Genomic DNA, 17,992 nt, shown 5'->3' with positions numbered 1-17,992 from the left:
TTGCTTAATAATACCTTTTTATGTAGCTACTTTCATCTACAGGGTTCAATCTTGACTCCTCACACCTGGGCCTACATTTCCATCCTCTTTTCCTAACGCTTCCTCTCTCACTCGTGGTAGTCTAGTAAGACCAGATTGCTCTTGCCTTCTGAATACCCTGCGCTGCTTCAGAGAGGTGCTTTCTTATTTTTTCAGCACCCTTCTCTCCTGTATCAGTTAGGATTACATTTGTCTGCGCACGACAGGAAACACCAAACGACAAGGTAGAAGTTTATTCTTTTCCCACATAAACAAAGTTGGGAGGCAGATTTCTAAGGCTGGTGGCTTGATCAGCAGGTTAACTCTGCTGTCCTCGGGGATCCAGGCTCAGGCCTGGAGTTCTGCCTTCCATGGGTGGCTCTTTGCCCTCTCTCCTTTTTTTTTCCCCCCTTGTATTTTTCTGAAGCTGGAAACGGGGAGAGACAGTCAGACAGACTCCCGCATGCGCCCGTCCGGGATCCACCCGGCACGCCCACCAGGGGGCGACGCTCTGCCCACCAGGGGGCGATGTTCTGCCCCTCCGGGGCGTCGCTCCGCTGCGACCAGAGCCACTCCAGCGCCTGGGGCAGAGGCCAAGGCCAGTGCCCGGGCCATCCCTGCTCCAATGGAGCCTTGGCTACGGGAGGGGAAGAGAGAGACAGAGAGGAAGGAGGGGGGGTGGAGAAGCAAATGGGCGCTTCTCCTATGTGCCCTGGCTGGGAATCGAACCCAGGTCCCCCGCACGCCAGGCCGACACTCTACTGCTGAGCCAACCGGCCAGGGCCCCTCTCTCCTTCTTGATCCACTCTTGAACCTTATCCTAGTAATCATCTCTCTTCTGTACCATCCCTTTTCTTTGAGGGAAGAACTTTGTCCTGTGAGCACCTTCCTTCTAAGTACTCTTTTTCTTACAACTACCAGTTTATTTCCACCCTCGTTCCCCACACTTCTTGAAGGAATAGTTGCCACATGACATGGCACGCTTTCACTCTTGATCCTACCTGACTGCTCTTACCTGTTGAAACTGTTCACAGGCTTCCCTGCTGGACCCTCTTCCTCCACATCCTTTGTCTGCAGAGGCAGTTCCTTTGTAACCTCACCACTACGGATAGCAACTATCTGTGTGGCAGCCATCTATCTGTCTGCAGGGTCTGTTTGTTCAGCCCCCACTCCTGAGCTCAATCCTGAGTGCCTAACTGCCTACCCAACGGCTTCTCTGTTCCTTTCACCCCCAAGGATGCACAGTCCCATCACCTCTATCTAGACTCTTGCAGAACCCTTCTAATTCAATTTTCACAGTCGCCTCGGAGTTACCTTCTATTTTTAGAAAAACTGATTATGCTTTTTCATTTTTTAAAAACTCCCATTGGCTTTCTCTTGCTTTTAGGATTAAATTCAAGTTTTTGATTTGAATTTAATCCCTTACAGAGTGGCCCCGACCTACCTTTCTATTCTCTGGCAACTCAACCCACTGTCCCCAACAGTGAACTCAGTATTTCTAAGATACACCATGCCTTTAACATTGTTTCATTGATGTGAATCCTCCCTGTTCTGTTTGATGTATCCTTTAAAGCCACCTAGATGTCATATCTTCTCTGATATTTTCTTTATTTCTCCAGTCAGAATTACTACATTCTCTGTGCTTTTATAGTACTTTGTTTGTACCTTTAGTGGGTATTTATACATTTACAGATCTGTCTTCACCTCTAGATTGGGATCTCTCTTTGGGATTAGGAATTGTCTTTGTCATCCTTCCTAGACAGTTCACAGTACTTTCTAGGTGAATCAATGAAAATAATGAAATCAGGAAACAGGGATAGCTTTTACTCAAAGAATAATAAGTTTTGTTTTGAACATATTAATTTTGGACATACTAAGTTGACATATTGAGGTCGAGGGGACAGCAGCAACTTAGAAAAGACTTTATAGCCAATCACAGTAGGAGTCATCAGCAAAGACAATAATATACAACTGATTGGATTTGTGTGTTTTTTTTCAGGTAATGATTAAAGAAAGGTAGAACATCTGTAGAAAGTGGGCAAGAGTTGGTAGTGGGAGTTTGGGGTATGGAGGGAGAAAAACCAATTAATATCCTTGTTGGAAAAAAAATACAGCCTGACCAGGCAGTGGCACAATGGATAGAGTGTCAGACTGGGATGCTGTGGAGGACCCAGGTTCGAGACCCCAAGGTCATCAGCTTGAGCACGGGCTCATCTGGTTTGAGCAAAGCTCACCAGTTTGGACCCAAGGTTGCTGGCTTGAGCAAGGGGTTACTTGGTCTGCTGTAGCCCCATGGTCAAGGCACATATGAGAAAGCCATCAATGAACAACTAAGGTGTCGCAATGAAAAGCTGATGATTGATGCTTCTCATCTCTCTCTATTCCTGTCTGTCTGTCCCTATCTATCCCTCTCTCTGACTCTCTCTGTCTCCGTAAAGAAAAAAGAAAGAAAGAAAGAAAAAATACATATTTGATATTTTTGCTTGAGGTCCTCTTCTTTTTACTGGAAGTATGTGGCTCCTTCACTAATTTAAAGTCCAAATCCAGAGAAAAGAATGGCTGAAAAGGTGTTCTTTCTATTTCTTCTAGGAGTAGATGTTCCTAAATGAAAAGCTTCATCCCCAGCCTCTTACGGCTTCTTCAGACCCACCTTGTCATTCTCCTTCTCCATCCTCTCCACTCTTTATGGTCTATACATGCCAGAGAATTTTCTGAAGCCACAAAAAAGAATGAGGAAGATCTTTATGTACTTTAACAGAGAGCTCAACAAAATATTTTTTAAATTAAGTAAGCAATATCGAAAAGAGTGAATGTATTTGTCTTTGCTCATACATGCATTAAGAAAATCTTAAGGATATATGTTTTAGAAACTAATTGCGAAATGATTACCATAAGAAATCTAGGTAACATTCATCAAAATGCATAGTTATAAATTTTGTCATATTTTTTTAGTGAGAAGCAGAGAGGCAGAGACAGACTCCCACATGTGCCCCAACCAGGGTCCACCCGGCAAGCCCACTAAGGGGCTATGCTCTGCCTATCTAGGGTCCTTGCTCCATTGCAACTGGAGCTGTTTTTTAACGCCTGAGGTGGAGTCATCCTCAGCGCCTGGGGCCAATTTGCTCCAATTGAGCCATGGCTACAGAAGGGAAGGGGAGAGAGAGAGAGAGAGAGAGAGAGAGAGAGAGAGAGAGAGGGAGGTGAGAGGCAGGAGGGGTGAAGAAGCAGCTGGGCACTTCTCCTGTGTGCACTGGCTGAGAATTGAATGAGGAACATCCACATGCCGGGCTGATGCTCTACCACTGAGCCTATCGGCCAGGGCCATAAATTTTGTCTTTTTTGTGATGAAAACTTTTGTTTACTCTCATAGAAACTTTCAAATACACAATACAGTGTTACTAATTATAGTCATCATGCTGCACATTAGATATTGTTTTATGTGTAAAATCATATAAATCATGAGTTTTATAACATTTTTCATTTCATATATTATGTATTTATTCTATGTCAAAAATATACTTTTTATAGATACATAATACTCCATTATGGATAAATTTATGAGGGTTAAATGAGACAATGTATATAATGTACTTGGTAGGTACTCATTAAATAGTAGTGGTTATTACTGTTACTATAATGTACTTAACTATTTATGGGATATTAGGTTGTTCTCAGGGTGAGGGAATTAATGTTTTGCTTCATTATAATCATAATAGCCATTAACTCTTTATTAGCTAGAAACATTTTTCTCAGTTTATTATTACTTCTTTTTATTTGTTTTAGGTATAAAATATATAGAAGTTTTATATTTTTACCAATCAAACCTCTCAGTCTCATTCTTTGTGATTTCTAGGCTTAGAAAGATAATTTCTCACTATGATACCATAATAAATCTTTATATATACATGGTAAGTATCAGTATAATAAAATTTTAATTGTTTCCTCTTACTTTTTATGTGGTTTGGTGTGGGTGGGCATGTAAATGAATATTTAATCTTTTTTCTCTCTGGAATTTATTTCTAGTGTTTACTATAAGTTTTTTATTAGCTATTTTTAAATTGTTGACCATTATTTTACTATCAAATGAATAATTTCTTTTCCCCTTTATTTTATAATGCCTCAATTATCATATAATAATTCTTATAGCTAATATAATGTTTTTGGACAGTCGCCAGAGAACTTCTCATTCTTGTTCCATCCCTACATTTTAAATTATAAAATAATTCAAACAATATTTTTGAGTGTCTCCTGTGTAGACACACAAATAGGTTCTGTGATTTTGTAACAGGCAAAACAGAAAAGCAGTCCCTACCTTCATGTAGCTTAGAATTTAATAGGAAAGACAGTCAATTGATACAAATTACATAGCTCAAAAATGAGTGAATTGTGCCCTGGCCAGTTACTCAGTGGATAGAGCATCGGCTTGGCATATGGATATCCTAGGTTCGATTCCCAGTCAGGGCACACAAGAGAAGCAACCGTCTGCTTCTATCCTTTCCCCCTTCTCTTTCTCTCCCTCTTCCCCTCCCATAGCCGGTAGGTAGCTCACTTGGTTCGAGCATCAGCCTGGGAGCTGAGGATAGCTTAGTTGGTCTGAGCATCTGCCTCAGGTGCTGAGGATAGCTTGCTTGCTTGATTCAATCATCGGCCCTAGACCAGGGTTGCCAGGTGGATCCTGGTCGGAGCACATTCAGGAGTCTGTATCTCCATCTCCCCTCTTCTTGCTTAAAAAAAAGTGAGTGAATTGTTAGGAAGGAGATGAATAAGGTTCTATGAGAGCTTTTAGCAAAGGGCTAAGGGAATCAGGTAGCAGGTTGTGATCTAAAAAACAAAGGGAATTTAACTAGGTAAAAGTAAAGGATACGATGGATGGTATTACAGGCAGAGGGACCGTAAGTGTTTAAAGGTTGGTCATTGTTGCTGGAGTATAGCATTTAGGAAGAGAACACTAAGGCTGGAGAGATAGGCAGCGATACGTATGATATTTTTTCTCAAAGCAATGTAAAACCAGGAAAGGCTTTAAGAAAGAGTTGAAATGATTAAGCCCTGGCCGGTTGGCTTGGTGGTAGAGGAAATTGAGAAGCAGCATAGAGGAGGAGGAGGAAAACCAGAGAACTTGTGAGATGAAATTCAACAGAAGAAAAGACAGTTTCAAGAAATCTACCAAGAAAGCATGTTAGATGAGAATTGAAAAATGTTCTTTGGATTTAGTGGTATGGATTGTCAAATTGCCAATAGCTCTTTCTTCATAACACGTTTTTTTTATTGTTTCACTTTATTAAAATGTTAATTTATTGGGTTAACATGGATTCAAGTGTCCCACCCAATATAACACCCTCTATAACATGATTTAACCTTCATTTTGATTCACCTCTTCTTATAACCTTGTCTGAAAAGTTATTTTCCATCTTTTCTTTTATATTTCTTTCTTTTTTAGTGAGAGGAGGGGAGGCAGAGACAGACTCCCGCATGTGCCCCCACCGGGATCCACCCAGCAAGACCACTAGGGGGTGATGCTCTGCCCACTTGGGGCCCTTGCTCTGTTGCAACTGGAGCTGTTAACACCTGAGGCAGAGGCCATGGAGCCATCCTCAGCGCCTGGGGCTAGCTTGCCCTAATCGAGCCATGGCTACAGGAGGGGAGGAAAAGAGAGAGAAAAGAGAGGGGAGGAGAGGGAAGGGGGAAGAGGAGGGAAGGGGAGGGGGGAGGGGAGGGGAGGAGAGGGGAGGAGAGAGGAGGGGGGAGGGGAGAGGAGGGGAGGGGAGAGGAGGGGGAGGGGAGGGGAGGGGAGAGGAGGGGGGAGGGGAAAGGAGGGGAAAGGAGGGGAGGGGAGGGGAGGGGAGGGGTGAAGAAGCAGATGTGCTCTTCTGTGTGCCCTGACTGAGAATTTAACCCAGGACATGCTCATGCCAGGCCAACACTCTACCACGGAGCCAGCCGGCCAGGGCCTCCTTGATATTTCTTAAGAATTTATAGATGTTTTAATAATGCTCCCCAAAACTTCTACTGATAGTTTGATTGGAATTGTATTCTTTATTATTTTGTTTGAGAAAGGTGTTTGTTTGTTTTTACAATGATTAGGATTCTCTTTGAGAAACCTAGCATATTTTTTTGAGTGTATAAATTTCCACTGAAATCACCTACATAAAGTTTGGCAATTTAGAAAATGATGTGATCACATATATGCCATTAAGATGATTCCTGGATATTATTTTTGTTGCTATTGTGAATGGGACCTCTTCCCCGTCCCCATTACCACTATAGTATTTTCAATCTAAAATTGTATTCATTTTTATCTCCTATTTTATGGGTAAGGAAATAGGCCCAGAAAACATAGGTGACCAGTATGGTTACAAAGTAGAAGAGTTGGTAACTGCAGATCTTTAATATCTAAATTTTATTATGCTACATTAATAGAAAATCAAGTTGCTTACCCTATCAAACCTTAATACTTTCTTAAGTATCACATTTTTTGGTGTCAGATTTCAAAGTAGTGATATACATTTTATAGTACATGTTCAGTTTTTAGCAACGTCATTTTGAAAGACAGTCTTATGACTTGAGGAAGTGCTTCTCATCTCCATTCAATTCTCTCAAGACCTGATTCCTACCAGACAGGAACTATTTCTTCTTTGAGGTCTAAATAGACCTAACAAGCAATTGTACTGAATAAATACTTAATGAAGATTGAATATTTCCTCTGTGGTAAATCAATTATTCCTGTCGATTCTTCAAGGATAGCTTCCTTTTTAAATGTCATGTAGTAAGAAATTTGTTTTCCTGAATATAGTTATTATTGCCAAAGTTTGTTCCAGTGATATAAAAATTCATGTACTTTAGGTTTTTTCAGCTATTTTTTCTGGCTTATATAAACAGTTTGAATTTTTATTTTATCTCAAATACAAATCTGAGATTCATCAACCTAGTACGAGGCAATAGTCATTTGCTGGGAGGGTTTTTTTTTTTTGTTTTTTTTTTTTAAGATTTGTAGTGTTTGAGCTCTGAAAATGGAAAATCTTAGCTAAAAGAAGTATAAGAAAGTTAGTGGTTTATTTTTTAATGAAGAAATATAATTTTATTGGTAAATATTTCCAAAAACATAAATAATTTTTTCTTTTAATTGACAAAATTTGTACTTCTTGTACTTTATCAGCTATATATTTCATTTTATTCTCATAAACTTAACTGATACCTGTATTAGGTTTAAATGAAATACATATATAGTTGCCTGTAAAGTCTCTAATTTATGAAGTTAGTGAAATAGCTTGATAAATTTCAACTTTTGAACTATAATCAATATAGTGGAATCATTTAGTGCAAGTTGTTAATGTGGCATTCAGGGGGAATGTATCAAGAATCAATTAGAAAACTCTAATTTAAATGAAGATGAAAAACAATGAACATCTTGGGGAAAATGCATATATTTTTCATTTTCTTTCTATACTAGGAGGCATGTGAACATAATCTTTTTTTTTGTATTTTTCCAAAGCTGGAAACGGGGAGGCAGTCAGACAGACTTCTGCATGTGCCCGACCGAGATCCACCCGGCATGCCCACCAGGGGGCGATGCTCTGCCCATCTGGGGCGTCGCTCTGTCACAACCAGAGCCTGAGGCAGAGGCCACAGAGCCTGAGGCAGAGGCCACAGAGCCATCCTCAGTGCCTGGGCCAACTTTGCTCCAACAGAGCCTTGGCTACGGGAGGGGAAGAGAGAGACAGAGAGGAAGGAGAGGGGGAGGAGTGGAGAAGCAGATGGGCGCCTCTCCTGTGTGCCCTGGCTGGGAATCAAACCCAGGACTCCTGCACGCCAGGCCGATGCTCTACCACTGAGCCAACCGGCCAGGGCCTGAACATAATTTTGAAAGAGAGAATTCATGCCTTGTGACAAAATATCCTTGGTTTTTAAGGAATAATTCTCTTTGTTTTACATTTGATAATTTCTGGGATATATATATATATATATATATATATTAAAGATTTTATTTATTGATTTTTAGTGAGATGAGAGAAAGAGAAGAGGGGATGAGTGGGAAGCATTAACTTGTAGTAGCTGCTTCTCATATATGCTTTGACCAGGCAAGCCCTGGGTTTTGAACCAGCAACCTCAGCATTCCAGGTCAATGCTTTATCCACTGCACTACTACAGGTCAGCACATTTAGTCATTTTTGGAACCTATATTTCAGTTTAAGTAACTCTTGACATTTGTTTGCTGTTTATTTTACTAGAGAAAAATTGTATAAGTATATGTTATGACAGTTATAATACATATTTGATAACAAGGTTTTAATAAATCAGTTGAGTCATAGTGGTCTGATATCTGTTGTTAAGGTCTTTTTGACCCAGGATTCTATGACCTGTGAAATCTCTACATTTTGGATTTGTTAAGAAATTTTACAATGTAAGGGTTTAAATTTAGGTAAACAACACAGCAGGAAGTTGCCTGATATGGTTCAAAATGTAAAGGAAAGCAAGGTATAAATTGGAAACCACTTAAGAAGTTCTGACAACAATTAACATGTGAGAAGAGGGAATCTAAAGTTAGGGAAGTTTCTTCTTCAACATGTAACAAAGAACTTGAAATTTAACCTAGTACTTTCAACCTGCTCTGATTACTCAGCAGTGAAAGCATTGCCAAGAAAATGTACCCAAATCTTGAGTTACAGATTGTTCTTGCATCTGATTGGAAGGGGAATATGAGTTGTTTTTAAGGTATTGCAGATCTAAAGCTGCACAAATGAAGGTTGAGACCTGGGGGAGGGCTCGAGTCAGTGAAGGCAAGCCTCATAGACATTACAGCTCTGTCCAGAGGCCAAATGGGAGATAAATCACCGCTGGCCACCTCTCTTATTATTGAAATAGTTCAGCCCTGGGGTTTAACTGAAGGACTTACAGGTTTTTGAAGTGCAAATAGGATGGTGAAGGGTGAACCCTTTTAGGGTTTCATTTTGATGGATTTTTTTCCTGTGTGGATTTCTGGCACTGACTGTGATCTGGAAGGGGCCCTTGAAAAGGAAAAGTTTTGTTTTGTTTTTGATCAATCAGGCAATAAGAACTTTCCACTAGGATGTACTTTTCCTGCATGCATATCGATCCCATTGTGTTTAAAAGTAGGTCATTTAACTGGGTCTCTTTTGAGCCTTCCGCAATGTAACTGTCATTCCAAAGTCACCACTCTTACTTGGTATTAATGTCAAAGTTTGAGAGTGTTGAAGGATATAGTACTTTGGAATCAGGAGTTTGGGAGGTTACTTAGGTTCAATGTGTTAAAGTTGTCTAGTTAAAGATCAAGTCCACATTAGAACAAGTCTATGTTAAACAGTCTATAATTATTTAATCTTTTCCCCTTTGAGTTATGTAATTCTACATATTCATTTGTTTAATATGCATTCTGTTTTGCCAGCATAAAATAAAACCCAGAAAACTCTGAGATTGTGAAATATTTCTACTATCCTATTTGTTCAGATACACTAAAATATTTAAAGAAATGAGGGAGACATAAAAAATACTAAGAAAGAATAAGATCATATTGTATATTTTTCTTTTACTCCACAAATAATTCAACCAAGAGATAAAATATCTTTTAAGTTTTATTTGGTATTTTCTCCAGTAAATGGGGATGAGAGGGATCGTTAAGTGACGTGTATGTGTGTGTGTATGTGTGTATGTGTGTGTGTATGTGTGTGTGTGTGTGTATTACAACTTAAAGGCTCTTTGTGCAAAAATTTAAAAGAAAATTATAAATATTTGTCTTAAATGTAATTGTTAATCCTTATTTTATTCTTAGAAGTATAGTTGACATAACGTTTTTTGAGCATTTGGCTCTTTATTTTAGATTTAACAGGTATTTGTATAATTTATCCTGTTTCAAAATGATAATGTATCATATTTAGCTGCATCGGAGATTTCCCTCTATGGTACTTGATACCCTTTGTGAAATCGGGTTGTTAATCTGCATAATTGACATTGATCACACAATATTCTTAGTTGCCTTCCAAGTCAGTTTTTGTTTTCTGTTCTTCAAAAATAAATCATATAAATGTTAGGGTTAAAATTAAAATTAATTGTTAGTTTAAATTTTCCTATTGCTGAATGAAGATTGTAAATAAGATACTTTAAAAAAAAAACCCAAAAAACAAAGAACATTAGATAGCATCAGGCAGAGTCCTCTACATCTACAGCGTCTCTGTCATTAGTTTGTTGCTGGGAGATGTTAAAATGACCTTTCCTTTGTTAGGAAAGAGATCTGTGGTCCTTCCCAGAATCCTCTTGTTAACTGTCTTTTTAACCTAAGTTGGAGGCTGTCTGATGAATGAATGGTGAGCTTTTTTAATGAGCTACACATATTGTTGACATTGTGTCACACATTGCTTTTTCATTTCTAATGTATTTTTAATTTGCAAAGCATGCATATGCCTTTCACAGCAGTAGAGTTGAGTCAGCATTTCTGAGTCCAGATATTGTTTTATGCAAACAAGAAGGTCAGGCTTAAGAATGCTGTATCCTAAACCTTAGAATAACTGGAACACACATGTGAATGAATTTCACTTTGAATATTGTTGAATAAGATACTTGAGAAAGGCTTTTTCTTTACCCCAAGAACTTCTCTTTCCTCTTGGCAAGTGAATTGCCCCAATATAAAAGCATTGAGGGGGAAAAAGTGAGCCACAGAGTGAAAAGGCAATCCACAAATAATCACTCTTTTCTGCCTTTGATTGTGTCAGATTTTTTTTTGTGTGTGTGGCAATTGTTTTCTTTTTCGCTTAGAAGAGGTTTATGGTCCAATGTCTGTCAAGTCAGTCCCTGTCTTGAGGTTGCAGTTGTATTTCTCTCTGGAGTTCCCAGAGGTGATGTTATCTTTTGTTCACTCAGCAGTGTGGTGGTTCCTGAGAGCATCTGTCACTTTAGGCATTACAAGATGGATTGGTCTCCAGTGAACTGCTGGTTGAAGCAAATGGTGAAAAATAAGAAAAGACAAGGGGCTTCAGGGTCTGCAGAGAGGACAGGCAACAAGGAAATACTGTTCGTTAGAAATCAAGAGTAAGCTGAGCAATAGAGGAAGAGAGAGCAAAGATGGATCAGATGTCAGTTTATAAACAACTTGGAAATCAGTCTTTTGGTGGCTATTGTGATCTGAGGAGGACATCTGCATCATGGTAAACAATTCTGTGCTTTGAATTTGCAAAATGTGTTTGGACATTAACAAAAAAAGTCTGGGAAAAATGTCGGGAAATTACAATGCTATGGAATGTTTTATGTGAGGGTGTTTCCTGTTTGGAGAATTAGTAGTCTTTTAAGATGTAAAGATTTTAATATTTTTTCATCTTTAAAATATTTCTTTACATTTTATTTTCTCTTTTCTATTTCCTTCCTCTATGTTTTCTTGTAAGCAACTATAGATATGAAAATGTTTAAAGAGTTTAAGCCACATAACTAACATCCTTACTGTTTATACTGAAACTTCTTTGACATTTTTGCAAGAGGACTTCTGGAAATTCTATGCCCGTGCCTTAGGCAGGCTGGGGGCAAAGTTTAAATTATTATTTTAAGCAATCTTTTATTTAATTTAATGGACTCTTTGATTAAAAAAAACATATTGTTATTGATTTGTCAGAAGAAGGTGGAAAATTTCTATATATTTAGAAATTTGTTTTGTTGGCGAAAGTCCCAATTGTAAATCCTGACTGATACAGGTTCCCTCCTGTGTGAGCAAAGGAACAGGAAAGAGCTTGGTCAGAGACTAGAAAGGGGAAAGAAGGGCTTGGGGGAGGAGGACAATGTGGTTGAAAAAAATTATTTTGTCAAACTTTTTGGCACTCATCTAGGAAAAAGACCATAGGTTGAAAGGTAAAGAAATTAAGATGATTAGAAGCTTTAAGCTATACAAATGGTAGAGTATCTTCCTTCTCTATGGATGTAAATAATAGATGAAAGAGTAAGAGTGACAACAAAGGATCAGGTCATTTAAGAGAATGTGTGCAGACTGAATAGGGGTCTGTGGCCCAAGGCCAAAGGTCTTAGCTTTGAGTGTAATTAGAAGAAAATACAAAAATGTCATTACTAGCAGGTGAAATGTGCAGCACGTGGCCAAAAATCAGCAATTTTAGACTCTGAAGCTATTAGAATTGGATTACTGACCTTTTTTAAAAATCATTAAGGTCCTTGTGGAGTCATGTAGTTTCATTGGCAGTAATGCAGTTTGACCTTGTTGACCATATGGGGTAATCTTGGGTTTGGATGTAGGTAGCAAAACTCCTGACTTAACAAAAGGATGTCTACTTGTGTGTGGGTAGGTGGGAAATACATGAGTTTGAAAATCTGGGTCTTCCATTTTTAATTGTTGTTTTTGCCTGAAGACATTCTTCTGACAGTGTGAGAGGTAAGATAAAGATTTTTATTTCAGAATCTGAAATGGTGCTTTTCTCTTTTCCCCCTTTCAAGTTGGCATAAAAGGAAAGTCAAATGAAAGCATTTTTAAGAAAGCATAAGTTAATATCACTTTAAATATTTTAGTGCTATAAATATTCATATTGAAATTAGTACATTCTTAGGAAAATCTTTTATTTTCTCTTTAGACACAGTAACAAAGGAATAGAAAAACTTCTAAGTTATGTATAAAAATCAATACAAATAGTTTTTATTTCACTTGATGCTTTATGGCTGTATTTCCGTGTAGTTGTTTATATTGACCATAGTCTACCTAAGGAACAGAATAATATACAAACTAATTTTCACCCATAATTATTTCTCCTAATTTCTACTAAAATTATACCACTCAAAAGGGTATTATCATTCCACTCAAAAACAGTAGCTCTTTTTCTTCTGGCATGCCTTTTCTCTTGGAAATAATTATTAAGACATTAGTTTCAAAAAGTAGGGTACAATTTTAATCAATATTAGCTATTTTAAAATTTTTGATAGTTCTTTGTGAGGTAAATTTTGAGACACATCAGAGATTATAAAATTTATGCTTAGAATAAGAAAATTATCTTCCACTAATTTTATTTCTAAAAATAAAAAAAGAAGTCTGTGAGCTTTTAGCATTATGGTAACACCTGCCAAAAATGCAGACTTTGACAGATTTTTATTCATTTTATACTTAGTAAGGGGAAAAACTTAGGAACAACAGAAATTGAATATATATAATTATGAATGATTATTTGAGGAGTATTTAAGTATTTAAGAAGGAAGAATATCTGTATTTGCCAGTTATTATGTATGTGGAGTTGTGTAAGATTTTGATCATTTATTTCTCATTGTAATTTTTGTAGAATTGTGAATATTTAAATTATTGTATTCTGGAATATAATACATTTGGAAATTTAACTCATCTTTATGTGTATGTTTTTATTTTCTATGTTTTTGCAGGTGCAAAAAAGCTTTAAACAAGTAAACTCTAGGCAACAGACTCCCTGAAGTGTTGAAATCCCAACTTAATCATGATCGTGACACAAAAATGTTAATAAATAAACCAAGGTATTGTACCATTATAAATATGCCCCCCCAAATTTGCAAGATCCAATTTGTTTTATGAAGGTATATTTATAATTTAAATAAAGCTACTATATTTTGTCCTTAAACTGATTAACCAGATATTCTATGAACTCTCCTTCCTCTTCCTCCCTCTCTACTTCCTCTCCACTTCCCCATCCTCTCCCCCCAAAAAAAGAAAAGAAAAAAAAATTCAGCGATAAGTTTTTCCTCCTGCAACACCCTCTTGTTATATTTCCTACGTGCCTGAATTATTAAGAATTCAGTTTTGTATTCCCCTTTGTTAGTTCTGGTTTTATTTTTCAAATTATCTAATGAGAGATGATTATTAATTATCTAGATTATTGTCCTCTGCAGGAAATCCCCAACCATATCTAATGACCACATACATTTAAAATTTTTATTGTGCTACACTATCCTGAGATGTGTTTTTAAACTTCTTATAAAGGTGTGTTTTGTATTTTTAGATGGCTCGTGATATAGAAAAAAAAAAAATGATACTGCTCTTTTCCTCTTATGCCAGAGAAAATAAAAAGTTTACTTAGAATTGAGCGCTTGTGAGTACTGTTTTAGCTAACCCCACTGTCAGGGCATAACCCAAGACTGTCTTTCTCCTTTTGGAAGTTACAATGTGCTTAAATAGCCTGACATTTCCAAGAGAGGCCAAAGATCTTTTCCTCTTTTATGACCCGTCGTATCCTTTTGAGGCCAGAAAGAACAAGAGGGTCATTGCCACTTCAGCCTGGTCCCTGTTTGTTCCTTCACGGTGACCATGCAGATCCTGAAACCTACTATTGGCTTAACATTTGGGCCTGGAACATCTGGAAAATGGTCAGAGAGGGAGCTGAAGAGACAGAAGAGAGAGAACTGTTGCATTTTGTTACACCAGGTGCTAGGAGGAAGCAACATTTGCCTTTTTGATATGGGAGGCAAATTCTGTGGGCCCTGGAGTTAGGCTTCAACAATTGAAGAGGTCAAAGGACAGCTGAGTGGGGTCAGTGAGACACCATGGGGTGTATTTTGTTACTTAGTAAAAGGAGCAGCCTCCTAAAACCTTAAAGGATTCTCTTGAAAATCTGTGTTGTGGAAAGGTTTTATGAGTCACACTGCAAAAACTCCTGATTTATCTAAGGAATGCTTGCTTTTGTCTAATGGAAGGATAATCCTTACCAAATGTTGGCAACTACTATAAGAGTCAATATAGGTCTGAAAGAACAGGGTTTGAAGTGTACTTTACTTTCCAAAATGTTTATCATTTTCATGTTTGTCTTTCAGTGAAGAATTTTGCACTGTTGAAATAGCACCTTTTTCTTTCCTTGGAGCAGAAAGTAGGGGAGAGAGGGGTAAAAAAACAAACCTACATTAATTTGGAAATTATTCTAACTAGCTTTTGACTGACCCACACACAGGATATTATAAACCTTTAAAAACACCAACATTTTAAAACTCTTAGAAGTTATATTTGAATTCATTTTAATATATAAAAGGTATAAATGGCACATGAGGTTTAATTTTTCTGGATTATAGAAGATTTTTTTAAATTTAGGTGTATTTCATAGAAGTGGATATGAGTTGATAAATAGCATTAAACCTTGTGTTTCTCCCTGAATGTGTTTCTTGCATATTTTGTAGTTTAAGAAGAGAGTAAATACTAGAATCAAGAGCAAATATAATATTTTTCTCTTCGAAAGGAAATGAAGAAGAGGGGAGGGAATCTGCATGTTAGAGCTTTCATTCCCACAGCCCGTGACCTCAGTATACCACCTATATGACTGTAGATACCTTTGAAAGGTGTTGGCCACTGGTAGCTAGCTAGTAAAGGGGGTCTGTGAGAGGAATTTAGCAGCTGTTCCAATTTATATACTATATACACTTACATATACCCAAGTAGAGTGTGTATTACAATATGTATTCGTAAGAGAAAAATATAAAATGATGGAGAAGTATACAATAGGTTTTGTTTAGCATTTTCTTACTAATTTATAAATTTACAATATGTGAATTACTTGTCTGGTTTTTTTTCAGTTCTTTATTAATAATTACTCATTTTAAAGCAACATGTACTTAAATATAAGGCCTAATGTGCAGTGTGTTCTGTGTCTATTTTCTCAAGGTTAAAGTGCCTTTCAACAACTAATTTAGAAGGATAAGTGTAGTGACTGATAATTGCCTAGAGAAAACCCACAGCTGTTTAAGTAGCATTGAAATTGTGGCAAAACTGACAAATACAATTAGCAATGTTAATAATAAGATGGAAAGACAGGGGCAGATGACAAAGTGGAAAGATTAAGGTAGTAGAGGTAACAAATCCATATAAGAACAGAAGGTTCAGGTTGCTTTGAATTTCCAGTGCTTTTTTCTTTTCAACTTAGTCCCGTTTTACTACTCTCTGAATTACCAGCAGAGTGGGTGGTAATTTTTTTAATGTTTTACTTTTGCAACTTAAATAATTCACATACATTTGTTCAGTCCCTAACTCAGATTTGATTTTGAAAGATGACTGCTGTTTTGCTGTAGTATCTAAGAAAAACAATCAGATTTTGCTGATTCTAAGGCACAATTTTATTTGTGGTGCTTTTTAAAGTCAACTTTAAAGGTATTTCTATTTGACTGTAATTACTGTGAGTGGAAATTCCTTTACCCTTCTTTGTACCCTTATAATTCTTACTAGTTATCCAAATACATTACAAAAGAAAGACCAAAACCTTGTTACTGGATTTAGTGACCCAGTGTTACCAAAACAAAACCTGCAGTCTTTAAAGTATTATTACTAATTATATTTATCTGATTAATATTCAACGCTCACTTTCCAAACAAGTTCTTAGGACAATGGGGATAGGTAAATAAAAGAAATTAGATAAAGAGCATATGAAAAGTATTTAGTCATCAGGTCCCTTACTATGATACTTTTAAAGCATCCAGGAAGATGTGGGGAATTATTATAGTATCTTTTGAAATTCTCCCATTCATTTGGGAAACTGGCTTTTGCCTGTGGTGTTTTATGCAGATTTTAATTATTGTTGTGATAAATCCCCAGAAGCTTATTCTCTGAAACCATAGAGACTGGGAACTCTGAATGTGGCAGCCTTGATGGATGTGGTAAGCCACACTTTGGAAGCATTTCTCGTTATTTAATGTTTTCTGTTCTGGATTATTGACTCTTCTCCCTGTTGAAAAATTGGTCTCTGGTGACATGGTAGAGGTCACACATTGCCTATTATTGTTTGCTTCTTTCATCTTACATAGGGACTGCCGCTGGTAATTATACCAGTTCCAGAGAGCCTTGACGAGATGTTTTTATTTTACAGAAGAATTTCTGGTATTTCAAGGAGGAAGCAAGTGATGATTTCCAGTAATAACATGTTATTCTTCGTTACAACAGAAAAATAGTATTGTACTTAATCTTTTAATTATGACAATTTTTAATAATTATTATATTAGTTGGCATATTACAACAGATACATTGCATATCTATAAGTATATTGGTAAAAATGGCTAATTATAGAATTAAGTTATTAGGGGTGGGGCTTTATTTCCATACCAAAAATATGTTTGCCTTCAGAAATGGCTAAAAGAGATTCATCCACATTTAAATGTACAGAACTATTAAAAGATTGGAAGTTTTATTTTAATTTGTTTGTATTTTTCTCAAGATTTTTGGCAAAGAGGATGAATAAAAATAAAACTCTTTTGGGCCTGACGTGTGGTGGCGCAGAGGATAAAACGTCGACCTGGAATGCTGAGGTCGCCGGTTCAAAACCCTGGGCTTGCCTGGTTAAGGCACATATGAGAGTTGATGCTTCCTGTTCCTCCCTCCTTTCTCTCTCTCGCGCTCTCTCCTCTCTCTCTCTAAAAATAAATTAAAAAAAATAAAACTCTTTAGTTTTGAATGCATGGTTAGTTTTGTGCTTTTTAGAATGTGCTTGTGAAGAGATAATATCTCTTCAAACCCACTTAATGTATAATTGAATAAGACACACAAAAGAGCTTAATGTGTTCATTTTTAAAAAAATTCATTTCCTGTTTTTAACAAAATATATGCCCCCCAAAAAATCACAGTCCAATAGGGGAGTCAGACAAATACTAGACCCAATTATTAAAAATGACAAATGTCCATTTAAAGAATAAATGAAATGCAAAAACAGCCCAAAAGAGAACTGTGAATATATGCTTGTTTTTAATTTTGGATTATAGCTTCTATAAGAACTTGTTTGATTTCTTTGTCTAGTAGTTACACATTATCACTCTTCTCAGTTAGTGTATATATATATATTTTTATTATTTTTTATTTATTATTATTATTTTTTTTTTTTTGTATTTTTCCAAAGTTGGAAACAGGGAGGCAGTCAGACAGACACCCACATGTGCCCGACTGGGATCCACCCAGCACGCCCACCAGGGGGCAATGCTCTGCCCATCTGGGGCATCGCTCTGTTGCAACCAGAGCCATTTTAGCGCCTGAGGCAGAGGCCACAGAGCCATCCTC

The 17,992-nt window shown here is 37.1% G+C and overlaps 1 protein-coding gene across 2 annotated transcripts in view; it reads left to right on the top strand.

The window, feature by feature from the left end:
• Positions 1 to 17,992, top strand: part of GREB1L (GREB1 like retinoic acid receptor coactivator) — a 365,704-nt gene that overhangs the window by 194,154 nt on the left and 153,558 nt on the right. For both annotated transcript variants that reach the window (XM_066353134.1, XM_066353132.1), the window contains exon 3: positions 13,384 to 13,491. The gene's annotated coding sequence lies outside the window, so the exon portion shown is untranslated. The remainder of the gene's footprint in view (positions 1 to 13,383; positions 13,492 to 17,992) is intronic.

Source organism: Saccopteryx leptura, chromosome 11, assembly GCF_036850995.1.
Source record: "Saccopteryx leptura isolate mSacLep1 chromosome 11, mSacLep1_pri_phased_curated, whole genome shotgun sequence".
NCBI classification, from domain to species: domain Eukaryota; kingdom Metazoa; phylum Chordata; class Mammalia; order Chiroptera; family Emballonuridae; genus Saccopteryx; species Saccopteryx leptura.
The sequence above is the reverse complement of the archived record's forward strand: the minus strand, read 5'-3'. Positions and strand labels throughout refer to the sequence as shown.